Consider the following 13,741-nt stretch of genomic DNA (forward strand, 5'->3'; position numbering starts at 1 on the left):
ATCCAATGAAGGATATTGCTGCCAGACTGCCACAGAGCCCTGGCATGTCCAAAGCTTCTCCAACCCTCTCCTGGGGTCTACCCTCCTGGGGTCAGTCTTCTTCTAGGATTATTCATCCCCTCCAGGGGAGCTCACCATCTTCTCCTGGGACTCTCCTGGTCCTCACTGCAGCCTTCTCTGGGACTCGCCTGGTCCTCACTGCAGCCTCCTCTGGGACTCGCCTGGTCCTCACTGCAGCCTTCTCCTGCTTCTTGCAGTCTTCCTCTGCAGTCATCTTCTGGGCAGCCTTCTCCTAGCCCTTCTTGCAGTCTTCTGACACTTCAGCTGATTCCACCCTTTTATGGTCCTTGTACTTAATCACTTACAGCTGTATATGCCACTTGTTCTTAATTGACCCCAGCTGCAACTCATTGGGGAATACTGTGCCCCCTTACAATTCTCCCTACAATACGCCTTGACCAAAACATTTTTTTATCCACAATTTCTACTGCAGCAGAGGGTGTTTTGCTGTCTTTTGTGCAGACCACACCAAACAGGTCCCAGGCAACACCTTCAGCACAAGTACCTGTGGCTGCCACTTTGGCTCTCAGTGCTCTTCACATGAACTGCCTGCTGGGCTGGAGGAGCAGCTCTGAGGGCAACGGCTCTGTGCTCTCTGCAGCCTGGACCAGAGTGAACATCCCCAGTCTTCCTGAAGGAAAAATAAAAAAAAAAAAAAGACAAAAAACACATGTAAATGCTAGACTGTTCTTTTCTACAAACATTTGACTCTTGCAAGGGGATTATGAGCATAGACATTTTTGACATTGGTGGCAGAAGTAGGCAGCTCTCTTTATCTCAAGATAGAGAGAGGATCTTTGAAAATTAGATGAAACAGGCAAGTAACACCTTGTGATAGGCTCATGAAAACCAAGAGAAGAGAGGCACTTACTTTTTCTTCTTAGTGAGTAGCATTCCTTCTCAGTCACTTTGTGAGCAGGATGTGTGGAAAGAAAGGCTTGATGGATCAGCTCAGGGTGCCATTATGTGGAGACAGGCAGGACTGGCCCATCTCTCCTGCTGTGGCTTTCATGGATTCCTGGAAAATCTTATTTTTAATTTACTCTGTTAGTACATGTGTATAAAACAGTTTAGGGAATCAGTCTCTGAATTTAGGGATTTTATGTTTGCAAGGTCATCTCATCAGTGTATTCAAGAGTCAAATTAGCTGGATAAGCTTTTCTTTATGAGTATTGATCCAGATGAATTAAACAGTCAAAGAAGATGAAAGCTACAGCAGAAACTAACAGAAATTATATGATTAGTGCTATTTTGGACACAAATTATTCCCTTTTCACAGACCTGCAATACTTCCAGATAGTGTTTTGGGACAATTCCACAGGGCTAACTGTAGAAAAAGCAACATCGAACTATATTTTATTTATTTACACAGTTTTAAGTCTAGAGCAATATATTAGTTGATTTAAGTCTATTTGAGAATCTTGAATAATGATGTGGTTTTATACTGGACAAAGGAGCTATTTGATTTTTAAAATAATCTCATAATTAGCATATCAAAACAACAACAATTAAAAAATTAAAGACCAGGAATTAAATTAATAAAAATTAAAAATTAAAATACAAGACAATATAATTTGTATAAGAATAAAAATTACAGAATCAGCTAGGTTGGGAAAGAGCTTTGAAATCATTGAGTCCAACCTGTGAAGTCACTTAGCTGTTCTAGAACGAGAAATAAAGTTTTGAACTAAAATGTCAAATTTATATTTATTGTTGAGATTGGTTTATATTTTGTGAGCGGTAGAATTTTTTATTCCCGTCTCCAAATATTTTGACTTCATTCCTAGACAACTAAGAAAAATAACAAAAGTTAAGCATCAGGCTTTTTCAAATAAAAAAAGTCATATAGAAATATATTTTTAGGGAAATCCTTCATATTCAGAATAAAAAAGACATCAATTGATTGTCATCTATTCTTTTTGAAGATATCAGGAGTTTGCTTTTACTCTGGCCAAAGCCTTGCCAATAGCTGCAGAAAGATGATTAGAGGGATGAGGCACCTTTCTTATGAGGAAAGGCCAAGAGAGTTGGGGAGGTTGTTCATCCTGGACCATAAAGGAGAGTCTCTTCAAGGAGACGTTATAGCTTCTCCTTGTACCTAAAGGGGTCCACAAGTGAGCTGGAAAGGGACTTCTTCCAAGGGCATTGGTGACTGGACAAAGGACAATGGCTTTAAACTGAAGGAAGGCAGGCTGAGGTTAGATGTAAGGAAGAAGTTTTTACAATGAGGGTGGTAAAACACTGGATCAGGTTGTCCAAGAGCTGGTGGATGCCCTGTGCCGTGAAACATGCAAGGTCAGGCTGGACAGGGCTCCAAGCAATCTGACCTGGCTGAAGATGCAGCAATGCTCATTGCAGGGGTGGTGGTATACTGAGTGACCTTTAAAGGTCCCTTCCAACCCAAACTATTCCATGATTCTATGATTGATGGAAGCGTTCTCAAGGGTAGTGAGTTAAATATATAAAAACTGTTTTTACTGTGGCTGAAAGGGAAGATCTATCTTCTTCCTCTTTTCTCTCTTTTTGAAACATGACAGATGGAAAGTAATTAATCTAATTGTGAATGTCTACAGAGAGATGCTCAGTTTTGAACCAGACACCTCAGTTCTGTTATCCATCCTTTTAAAGTCGGTGGATAGACATGATGCTTTTACAGCACAAAACACACAGAGTAATTTAAATGCCTATTTTAGATTAAAATAGTCATGCATTATGTCTTTCCATTGCTTACAAAGGGAACCTGAGTAGATTCTTGCAGGTCTTAGCACCACTTATTCAAATTAGATCAATTTAATTATGTGCTAAGTGTGTGCACATGAAAAAACATCTTCATGAAGAAACTTTATGGGTAAAAAGAACACACCAAGTTTTTATTTCCTTTGAAAAGACTCAAACTACTCAGTAGTGTGTATTAGTTATGACATCAAGAACTTTAATTAGCCTGAATTGTCTTCACTTATTGATGAATATAAATGTTCTTAGACACTGAAGTTGAAATATCACTGTTACTTGCTGGGGCAGTTGGAAGAGATGGTGTAACATGAAATGGGATGTCCTATTGAGGTAGCAGGAAGAGAATGTGATCCCTACTGATACCACAGACAAGGATGGGTGTGTACACAACAGATACAAGAGGGAAGAGGAGAGACTCCAGCTGAGTGCTTCTTGTTTCTCTTTTAAGACAGTGCTTAATTTTTTTCCATTTTCCCTATATCCTTTCCCTTTTTTTTTTTCATAAGTACATAAATAAGTTTAGCTCTAGGTTAAAAGTAGACACCACAAAGCTGTTGAAGGGCTCTATGAATAAACCAAGAGAATTGTAGGGATATGGCAAGAGTTCCGGCTGAAATAGGGGGAACATCATTTTTTGACATGCTGAAACCCTCACAGAAACAAGACAAGCAGAAAAATATCTTCATTCTGACTTTAGCTCATGGGTCAGGGGCACAAACTACCTAACAACTGCTCTAGGGAAAAAGAATACTCTAACTGCAGCAGAATGTCATGCAATACATATGCAAATACTTTAATGCTTCCAAAAACCATCATCATCTGTGCCAGTTTCTGTCACTATTCTGTATTACATGCATTTATATTGCCAACACTGCCCCAGGCATCAATGACAAAACCTTTATTTCGTATGGATATGTTAGGGCAAGCTTACCTATAAATAGCTAACTTGTAATTGCAGAGAATGCATACAGCAGTAAATATATATTTTTGTGTTCTAAGATTTAGATAGTTTTTAGTTTCTATTGAAAATCTAAGTAATGTTATTCAGAATAAATAGTGTACATCTTTAACATAAACATATATACACAGACTGACAGATCCCCTTTAATTTAAAAATTGGCACAAGTTGTATTTTCCACCAAGGAGAAAGTTTAAAGTTCTGGGTAGGTTTTGACCCACCACCCACTCAGAGTGGCAAAAAACCATGCAGACTTGTAGAAAACATGTAGAATATTAGGATCTACATAGAATAAATATTTTGCCATGAACAAGGGACGTGGGACTGTATGATGTATAATTATTCATAGATTTTTATCAAATACGAACATTTTTTATAATTAGAAGAGTAGAAGGCAAGATAAGCAGTTTTTCAGAACATTTTTTATGTTGGATGGGAACTGAATGAGTAGAATTTGACCACAAAGTGAACAACAGCAAAAAAGAAATATCAGAGTTATAACTAAAACGGTGTGAATTGTTTTCCTAAGACAATAAACAACTTCCCCTACAGGTGTGGGAAAGGGGAATATTTCATACTGACTCTTAGCAATGACAGACTATCCATAAAGCTCAAGGAAATCTTGACTGGGAGAAATGTGTCTGAAATAAAGGTTTTGGTGCTTCAGGAGGACAAAATTACTCTTTAAGGAAAAAAACGTTCAGGCAGAATTTCGTGTACAGTTGCTTCTTTGCCAAAGGTGGGATATTGGTTTTATTGCCCAAATTGCAGGGTGACTTTTGTTGTTGTTGCTTACAACATCCCCTAAAAATCCATCTCCTCCTTTCAAGTGCTGAATCTGGAAAAATCTGCAGAAATAAGCCACAAGATATGTTTGATACCCCAGGATTTGGCTGAAGATACCATGGAGATGTCAGTGGTGATCTTTGCAGGTCTACTGCAGTTGGCACACAGGGGTCCTTTGCTATTAATGGGATTGAGACACAAATCAATGTGTAGAAATGGTGCCAGTGAAATTACAAAAGAAGGAGAAAAGGTTAGATCCAGAAACCCTTACAGAGAGGTGGATTCCTATGTACCACAAACAAATCTGGTAATGGAGAGATTTCCAGGAGAAAAGGCTACGCCACCACTTAAAACTGACATTTGTGGTTAGTTTATCTGGTCTGAAGGAAGGGAGGGGTGGCCAGCACTTTGCATAATTAGATGTATTTCAAATAGCCCATCTGCACTCTTTTATAACTGTGAGAAATATTTGTGCACACAGCCAGCTTCTGACGAATTTCAAATTGAAGTATTTGTTCTTGGGAAAACCACTGTGCTCCTATCTTGGCAATTTATCTCAAACAGGCTCTTTGCAATTCATCCATGTAATCACAGTATAACAGGTGAGAATTAGTGGATCAAAGTGAAATGTTCAGGAACCCACAACCTATCTTTTGAGAGAAATAAAAACAAATTGCCTCTCAGCTTACCATTAGCAGAGATAGCTGCTCTTTATTTACTGCCCGGTGAACCACATGCAGTATTTAGCAAAGAAAATGAATTTTTAAAAAAATCTTGTTATTTGAAGCATTAATTGACTATTGTTTGATTTTAATTTCCTGAAATAAATAGCAAATAAATCTTGAAAAATTCTTACCAGTTTCTGCTGATGTCTTTGTAGTGCTAGCTTTAAAAAAAAAAAAGCAAAAGAAAGAAAGTTTTCCTGGAGTGAAATTTGCATAAAATTTGCTACATAGAAATACACTTCTAGAAAATGAATGTCTCATAGATTTTCTATTGAGAGAAGGACTTTATCTCTAAATAAAACCCCAAACCCCCAAAATCTAAACAAAGAGCAAAACAAATCTACACACAAAAACCCAAACCAAACCAAAATAACCAACCCTCATTTTAAGTAAAGACAGGAAAGCAATCCTAAGGCATATGTCTGTTGACGAAAAAGGAAAAGTAAATAATTCAAAATATAATTTAGAGTTTCCAGTATATGTTCAGAATATATTCAGTATCTGATTTATGGTTTAAATGTTTAATGTGGTATAGTTAAGAGTCGAGAGAAAGCTCTGACAACTTGCACATATTTTCAGAGTCTCTGCAGGTATATAAAATAGTATGCACATTCATGTAAAAATATTTTACATTTTCTATTAATTACTTTGATAATTAACTGTGGTATGTATTCCTGGAAACAGATGTTTTAATCTCTGTCCTTTTAGCTTCAAACCAGCTCTTCATGTTAACAAATGCTAGTGGCTTTTAAAAGTGCAAGCTGTAACACTGGATAGAAAATATGCATTTGAAAATTCTCTGGTAGAAAATACCCTGCTTAAAAACTGAAATATTTCAGAGAAAAGAAAAAAAAATATCAATTTGAAATGAGAAGCATTTTGAAAATTATATTTTCTGTAAGGATCACATTTTTGGCCTATTAAATAATATAATAAAAGCATGTAACTGCACAAATGAAACACAGAAATAATCCTTCTCCTCCCCATAGTCTTCCCCAGAAGCAGACCTCCTTTTCCTAACATTTAAGTACAAATCAGAAAAAATAGATTTTTAAGTCCATCAAGAAGGTCTTGGACAAACCACACTAAGTTAATCATCACAGACATGACTTTTAATGCTACTTATATCCTTTGCTTTTCTTAAATTCTTTTGCCGTGAAATTAAGAAGAAAGGAATATATCATAATGCTATCTTAAAATAACAGCCCAAACAACAAAAAGATTTTTAAAAAGTTACAAAATTACCCCTGTAACCCCCCTTTTTTGCTATTGAGTCTGGAAGTGTGTCAACTCGTGTAGATTTCCTATTCCTTCTACTTATCCCCCTTCCCCATTGTGCAGCCTCACAGATACAACTTCATCAACTGCAGCTTACACCCAAGCTGCTTTCAGAATGCTTCTTTCTATACATCTAAATCAGAAAGATGAGGAAAAATACATGCAGAGGGCTTCATGGCATAAAAGTGTAATGATGGAGCCTTGCTCAATACTCATCTAAGAAAGGCTCAGGAATTCTCTTCTTCCTTCATAGCTGTCACTGGAGGTGAGATTAGCTCCTAGAAAGACATTTCCTCTCTGATTTAAACACTTGAGAAAGTGAGGGTCTATTCAACTAGCCAGCATTCCAGTCTCAGATTGCTAGATTTAAGGTTAAACTCAAGTTTTCCCTCGCATCTCATCCTATACTCAATATACAGAATCCTGTTATTTCTCTACTTGTATAGGATCGTGTCAAACCATCAGCCATAAGTGCAAAATACTAGAGAGGAGAATATAATTTTAAGAGGAGATTGATCTTTAGAGCCTTTTGGGTGTTTTTTCTTCTATCAAAATATCAGAAAGTGCCTGATGGCTTTGCCCTAGAAAGAAATAGTCTCATACTGGTATCATGACTAGAAAACCATCACCTCTAAATCCTATATACATGAAATGTATTCAGGCTTCACTAACCCCATCCTGCATCTCACCAGTACTTATATTCTAAATTTCTTCTGAAATTACCTAGTTTTGCATCTCCACAGTACTAAAGGGTAGAGGAAGGGATATTTGCTATTTCAATGGACTGCAGCTATTATCACGTGCTGTTGCAAGGTATACAATAAAATCCTATTTTGGTAGAGCCCATGGATGTCGTTATGATATAATGGAAGGTTGCCAAATGTGTACCTTTAATCCTAATGACTTCTCTTCTTGGTAAAGAACTAAACACCTGTAAAGAGATATTAGAATTTTATATGGAAAGGAAACAAAGAAGTAAAAAGTCTTGGTGTAACTTTGCATTAGGATTCAATGAAGCAGTAGATTATAAAAACTCAGAACAAATTAAGATGATTTAGTTACTTTCAAAATTTAAGAAATCTTTAGATACTGAGAAAAGTTTTGCAGTATCTTCACCTGAGACTTAAGAAACTACAGAACATTTAAAATTAATGAACTGTTTAAATTTTCTGTGCATTCATGTGGAAATCATTACAAAGCTGTTTTTGTAATGCAAGACAGTGGAAATTAAGGAAAATAATTTAAATACAGAAAGAAAATTCAACCAATGTAATTAAACATAAAAGAGAGTTCAAGAGAACATCCCACATTAGCATAAAATCAAAGTATGTTTGCTAATTATTAGAAATATAAAGAAGGTGGGGTTCATTTATATCTTGGTTTATATCTAGGTTTTATTTGTGCTTCTTACACTCTACACTGAGCTAGCAATTAGCACCAGAAGTCAATACAAGTACTTGAAAATCTATTAATGTAAACTAAAAATAGAAACTGCAACTTTGCGTCTTTAGTGATATTTAGAAGTTTCTGGTAATAATGCTAGCAGCTGGGATAGAGGACGAAAATTCATAGGGGAAAAAGTAACTGGAGAAAAAAATAGGAAGGACACAATTAATCTTCAAAGAAAGCTGTAACGATGGTGATGTGACAAGTGAGAGTTTGTTTTCCCTTATTGCTTTCTCCATGCACAAAATCTACTCTTACCCCTTCTGAGCAACTGATAAAAATAATCAGTCTCTGATGGTAATTCCAATTAATTCTGAAGTCAAAACTTTGTCACTGCCTCTTATTAAAAATCTTGGCAGATTTTTGCAGAATTCGGGTTTTTCTAGTCCTCGCTACACCTACAAGAAACTAAGTGCATGAAATCCACAATGCATCTCTTGCTCATTCTGAAGTGACATTACTTTTTACTCAGAATAGATAGATAGATAGATAGATAGATATAGATAGATATAGATAGATATAGATAGATAGATAGATAGATAGAGAGATAGATAGATAGATAGATAGATAGATAGATAGATAGATAGATAGATATCTTAGGTATAAAAATACCATGGGTATCAGTTGTTTTCTCTCTTCTGAGATAGCCTAGCATCAGGAATTTTGGTGCCTGTATTTGACAAAGCAGTTCAATGGCTCTTTTAGACTTTAAACTAGGTTTTATATTTCATTAATCTTGGGGAAATGAGTTTCTTTCTTCCTTATTCCTAAAATCTGACCAAATTTCCATGTGTCTCTTCTGACATACCACTCATTCTCTCCTAAGGAAGCATAACAGGTATGGAAAAAAAAGATTTCAAACAGAATGTAAGGAGTCTGACTCTATCCCAGCTCTCAACATTTTTAATGCTAGCAATTACTAATGCTGAGTTCTGCATATGTGCTAATAGCTAGATAGTGGCATGCATTTTAAATGCCTTTTTTCTTAAAGAAAAAATCTATTATCCTCAGTTTGAATTGAAATATGAGCAGAATTAGGCAAGTCAGGTAGGTGGGGAGAAATATTTCCGGGGACACAATGGGTTTTATGAATGTAGTTTCCAATTTACACAAATGTGGGATGCAAGAGTTTCCACCCCATAGATTTTAGTGAGAGATTTGAATCTTATAATCTTTTTTTTTAGCTTTATTGCCTAAAAATTAATAACTATTTTTCTAAAAAATGGTAATTATTTACAAATGTAAGGAATTAAAGAGTTTATCTTATGTTTCGCTGTTTCAGGTTATGTATATTTAATGCTGAAAAAAGATGAGTTAAAAATGCTATTAAAAATATTTTTTCGGTGATTTGTATCAATTTATTTCTGAAAGGAAACTGTATTTTAATTAGCATTATGGAAAAATAATCTAATATTTGATTGCTGATTTTTTTCAATAGAATTTAAAAATACCATATATAAATGAAATGCAAAATACATGTTTTCAAAAAAACTGGAGTACTTAAAATAAAATATTAATGACCTAATTTCTTTTTGAGGTAGTTGGGTTAGTTCCAGTTTTATCAACACATAATTCTACAAACATCATGTCTCAGCATTTCTAACCTATTTCTTATTCATGGATCAGGAAAGGAAAGCAAGCTTACATATTTTGTTTCTTAACAAGATGGCAAGGAAGCAAAGATCATGTCTTTATCTGAGGAACAGTCTACAGCTTTCAAAGACAGGGTTGTGCAGTCAATGATATTCTTAATTTACACAGTTTATTTTTTCAAAACTTTTGTGGCTTAAATGCATTTCTTGAGTAATATTTTTGTTCAATTTAAAATTTTACCAAAGACATTAAAATCATTTTATACTGAAATACATTTGGCTTGTCATTTCCTTTTTATCTTGACATTTTTGGGCTTTTTTTTAAACAAGAAAGTGTGTGTTTAATCAAATTTATAAAAAAAAAATACACAGGGCTTTCTTTGTATTCCTCTCCACAATGTATATTTCAAACTTTTAATTAGGAACATTCACATCGATGAATATGCTACATTTTATATTCTGTTACCTTCACTTTTCCATTCTAAAACTGTTCTGTGAATCATTTCCTATTGAATGGAAATTATAAAAATATCCAGAGGATAAAACATGAATTTAACTTCTTGTGTAATAAAGAAAATACCCTGAATTTGCTATTTTGTCACAGCAGTGAATAACCCTATTTTCTCTGAAAATATGGCATCTGTATCAAAATAAATGAATGTAGGTTAAAAAAAAAGTATAAAATTATAGACACCATGTAAATCCATATTGCATCTGAATGCCAGTCTGGCTGTAAATGTGGAGATGGGTAACACAGGAGAACTTCAGGTTTGAGCCCTGCTGTTCACTACCAAGCCCTGCCATCTGTGCTGCCAATGTTGGAGTGAAGTGTGTGCGGCTCCTCCTGGATGTGCAGAGATGCAGCTGACTGTGGGAGCAGCACACAGAGATGTGGCCCAACTCTGTGACATGATGTGTGCCAAAGCAATCCCCACACCACAGAGCAGCAAGCCACACATTTGAGCGTTGGAACAGCTTCAGAGCTGCACACAGGTTTTATCTACTAGGTTCTACATGTTGGAGTTTTCTAAGATTTTAAAATGCTTTTGACCATTTACACATCTTCAGTTTTTAGACAGAACATGCATAATCACCAGTAGCTCCAGAAACTAATCAACTTCTATGTGCTGTGAAAAAGAAGAATCAGAAATGTACATTCCTGTTTCCCTTTGCATACCTTCCTGATAGTACAGATGAATTATCAGCTAAGCCTGAGTCCTGTGCCTGACTAATATTAAAATGTCAGGGATTCACTGAAATGCCAGTGTTCTTTGCTCTATTCTTCAGTGACACTGTGGTTTAAATATCCTTCTTGCTTTCACACAAAGGATCATGTATCTTGACAACAAGAAGATGTAGAAAAGTGGTAAGGTCCTGGAATGGGCATTCCAGAATCTATCCAGGTCAGGGTACAGGACCAATAAAGTCTTGGTGGTTTGTGCTCTGTCATATCCATATGTAGAGCCCACAACTGTACTCATGAAAATATGTTCAGGGAGAAAGACAGGACAGTGCAGACCCTCATGTAATAAGTCTTCAAAAGTAGAATGTTATTTTTATAGAATGTTATAAAATTACTGCAATTTTTGCGTCCTACTCTTTTTAATTCGTAGAACTGTCATTTAAATGAAGGTTGATTAGTTCTGGCAATTTAATTGCAGAAACATCTTTGACCAGAAAAAAAATTAGGCAAATATTTACTTTTTAGGCTTTGTTTTTTACCTCCTGCAACTCCTGTAATGTCTTTAATGGATAAAAATATAAAACACAGGTATGTAGTGAAAAGTTCTAATAAATCTCATCAGCGAGTAACAGGGACTTATTGTCTTTATAGTGAAATAATTTTTTTCTGCTATTATAATAAATCAATTGGAATTGTAATGATAGTTTCATTAGCATGACTAAAGTTTAGATCTGTCAGTTTTTCTATTTAATAAATAAGTATATATTCATACACATACCCTTATTTTTACCATGGTCTACAATTAAGCCCATGAAAATAACTTCAGATAGAAATTTCAGCTGAGTTTTTTTCCTCTGTCTTTTATTCTTTTTCTTGAAATTTCATCATTCTGAGCTTACTTTCAGACATTCTGCCATTTCTATTATGAATAATATGGTCTTTAAAATGAAATTAAGACTTCCACATTTTCATTCTGTTCAAGTGATTGTGTCATTCCAGAATAGTTTTTTAAAGCTAATTAATAGTAAGTATTTTTTGTCAGAAAAGTATTTTCTCATTCTATTAAAAACTTGGTAACAAAAAATAAATTCACTCCAAGCAATCAACATATTACTTCATTTTGAAAATTTTGTCATGATTATTAGTGATTCTGATGAATGCTTGTGGATAACACTGACCTTGACAGAACAGAGGTGTCATTGCAGGACCATAAAGAATGGAAAAAAGTCACTTATTTGGATAAAATTCCAAAGACATTTAGTGATTACTGCATGAGAAAGAAAAAGCCCAAATAGTGAATCAAAATTTAATAAAACACCCCAAATAAAAAAAATATTATTAAGACCATGCTTGAAATCTTTGTTGTTCACTAGTAGTGTCAGTCATCACTGTCAGCAAATGTATGAATTTTCTCACACGATATCACTGGGCAAAATCATTTGCTGAATTAGAAGTAAATATAATCGATTCTGCAATCCAGAAAGGAGACTCCTTCTTAAATTTAAGGTAAAAATAAATGTGATAATAAAAATATCTTCTTTTTTTTTTTAAATTCTTTTTAATTTGGAAGCTGGGAAGAGTCTTGAGAAAATCTTATATTCAGCAGTTCTCTGATATATATTATGAAAGGTGACAACCTCAAAAACTGTAGGTGGAATATAATTAGGCTTTATTATCCCCATTTTACAGATGGCAGTCTGAGACATATAGCAATCAAAAGCTACATAATGCAGAGATTGTATCACAGAACCTTTTTTTTTTTCCCCTGGCATAAAAGAACTTCCCACGATTTTCTTAAACATTATTTGTATCTCACTGGAGGAAAAAAAGAAAAAAAGAAAACAAAAAAAACCCCAAAAACCCCCCAAAAACCAACAAAACAAAAAGAACTCTCAATTTTCCCAGTCCTCAGTCCTACACTAAATCCTGCAGCATTTTATACTACCTTCAGGTAAGTGGCAACCAAACCCGTGTTAAAGACAATTTACAGGGGTTTTATGTGTTACACCGTAAATGAGGCGATCAACGGGGGTTCCCTCTGGGGTCTGGGTATCCCACAGAGCTGAATTCCTACGGAGTGAGTAATTCCAAGCTCTTTTCTGTCTAGAGAATCTAGGTGTGAGAAAAGGCAGCTGAAGTGCTTTGTGGTTCAGTCAGTAGGGGCAGATGTGTTCTGAAACCTTAATGAGCCCAAAAAGGAGGTCTGAAAAGGATGAGGGGATATTTCCAGCTGCATTTTTAAGGAAAGAGGGTGCTAGAGAACACATTGAACACGAGGTTGTACTAGACAGCTATACATAGCAGGATTTTGGTTTGAACAGGGTCTACTTGTGTAAAAAGTCCCAGCAAATTAAACACGTTTTAAATTCTGGAGGATGCGTCTGTGGTTATTAACACCTAAATTTGGCATTCTAAATGGGGAAGAAAGTATTCTAAAAATATTATCTTTCTTAGAATTTCACTGCTTAAGACTTGTGTGCGTCCACCCATAGTTTTCCTTGTTGTCTAAAATACATCTTTTTTAGGGTCTTTACAGGAAGGAGAAAAAAAGGCCATACAAATGCTAAATCTGGCATATGGAAATTACCTACTTCTGTGAAGCTGCAGAAGACACTAAGTGTTGCAGATGCTGCTCATAAGTTTATTTCTATATTCTTCTGACATTCAATCTCTGTAGGTTTTGGATATTTTTCGTTTTTACAAGGAAATGTTTCCAAGTTTGTACAATATTTTGTGGGCAGACAGTTGCTGTTCTTTGGTCTGTTTCACCCAGAAATATAAATTTGTGCCTGAGCTGTCATCAGAAAGTGTTGTACCCATTAAAAACACACTTCAAACTGTGTACTAAATATATTTTTGCATAGTTCTTTAGAGCTACAGTCCCCATAAATGGTATTTCCTATGTAAATGAATGATAATAACACGATCTCTTCATTCACTGCTGAAATGCAGGCAGGCTTAGAAGGGAGATGTGGTTCAG

Source organism: Geospiza fortis, unplaced genomic scaffold (assembly GCF_000277835.1).
Source record: "Geospiza fortis unplaced genomic scaffold, GeoFor_1.0 scaffold161, whole genome shotgun sequence".
NCBI classification, from domain to species: domain Eukaryota; kingdom Metazoa; phylum Chordata; class Aves; order Passeriformes; family Thraupidae; genus Geospiza; species Geospiza fortis.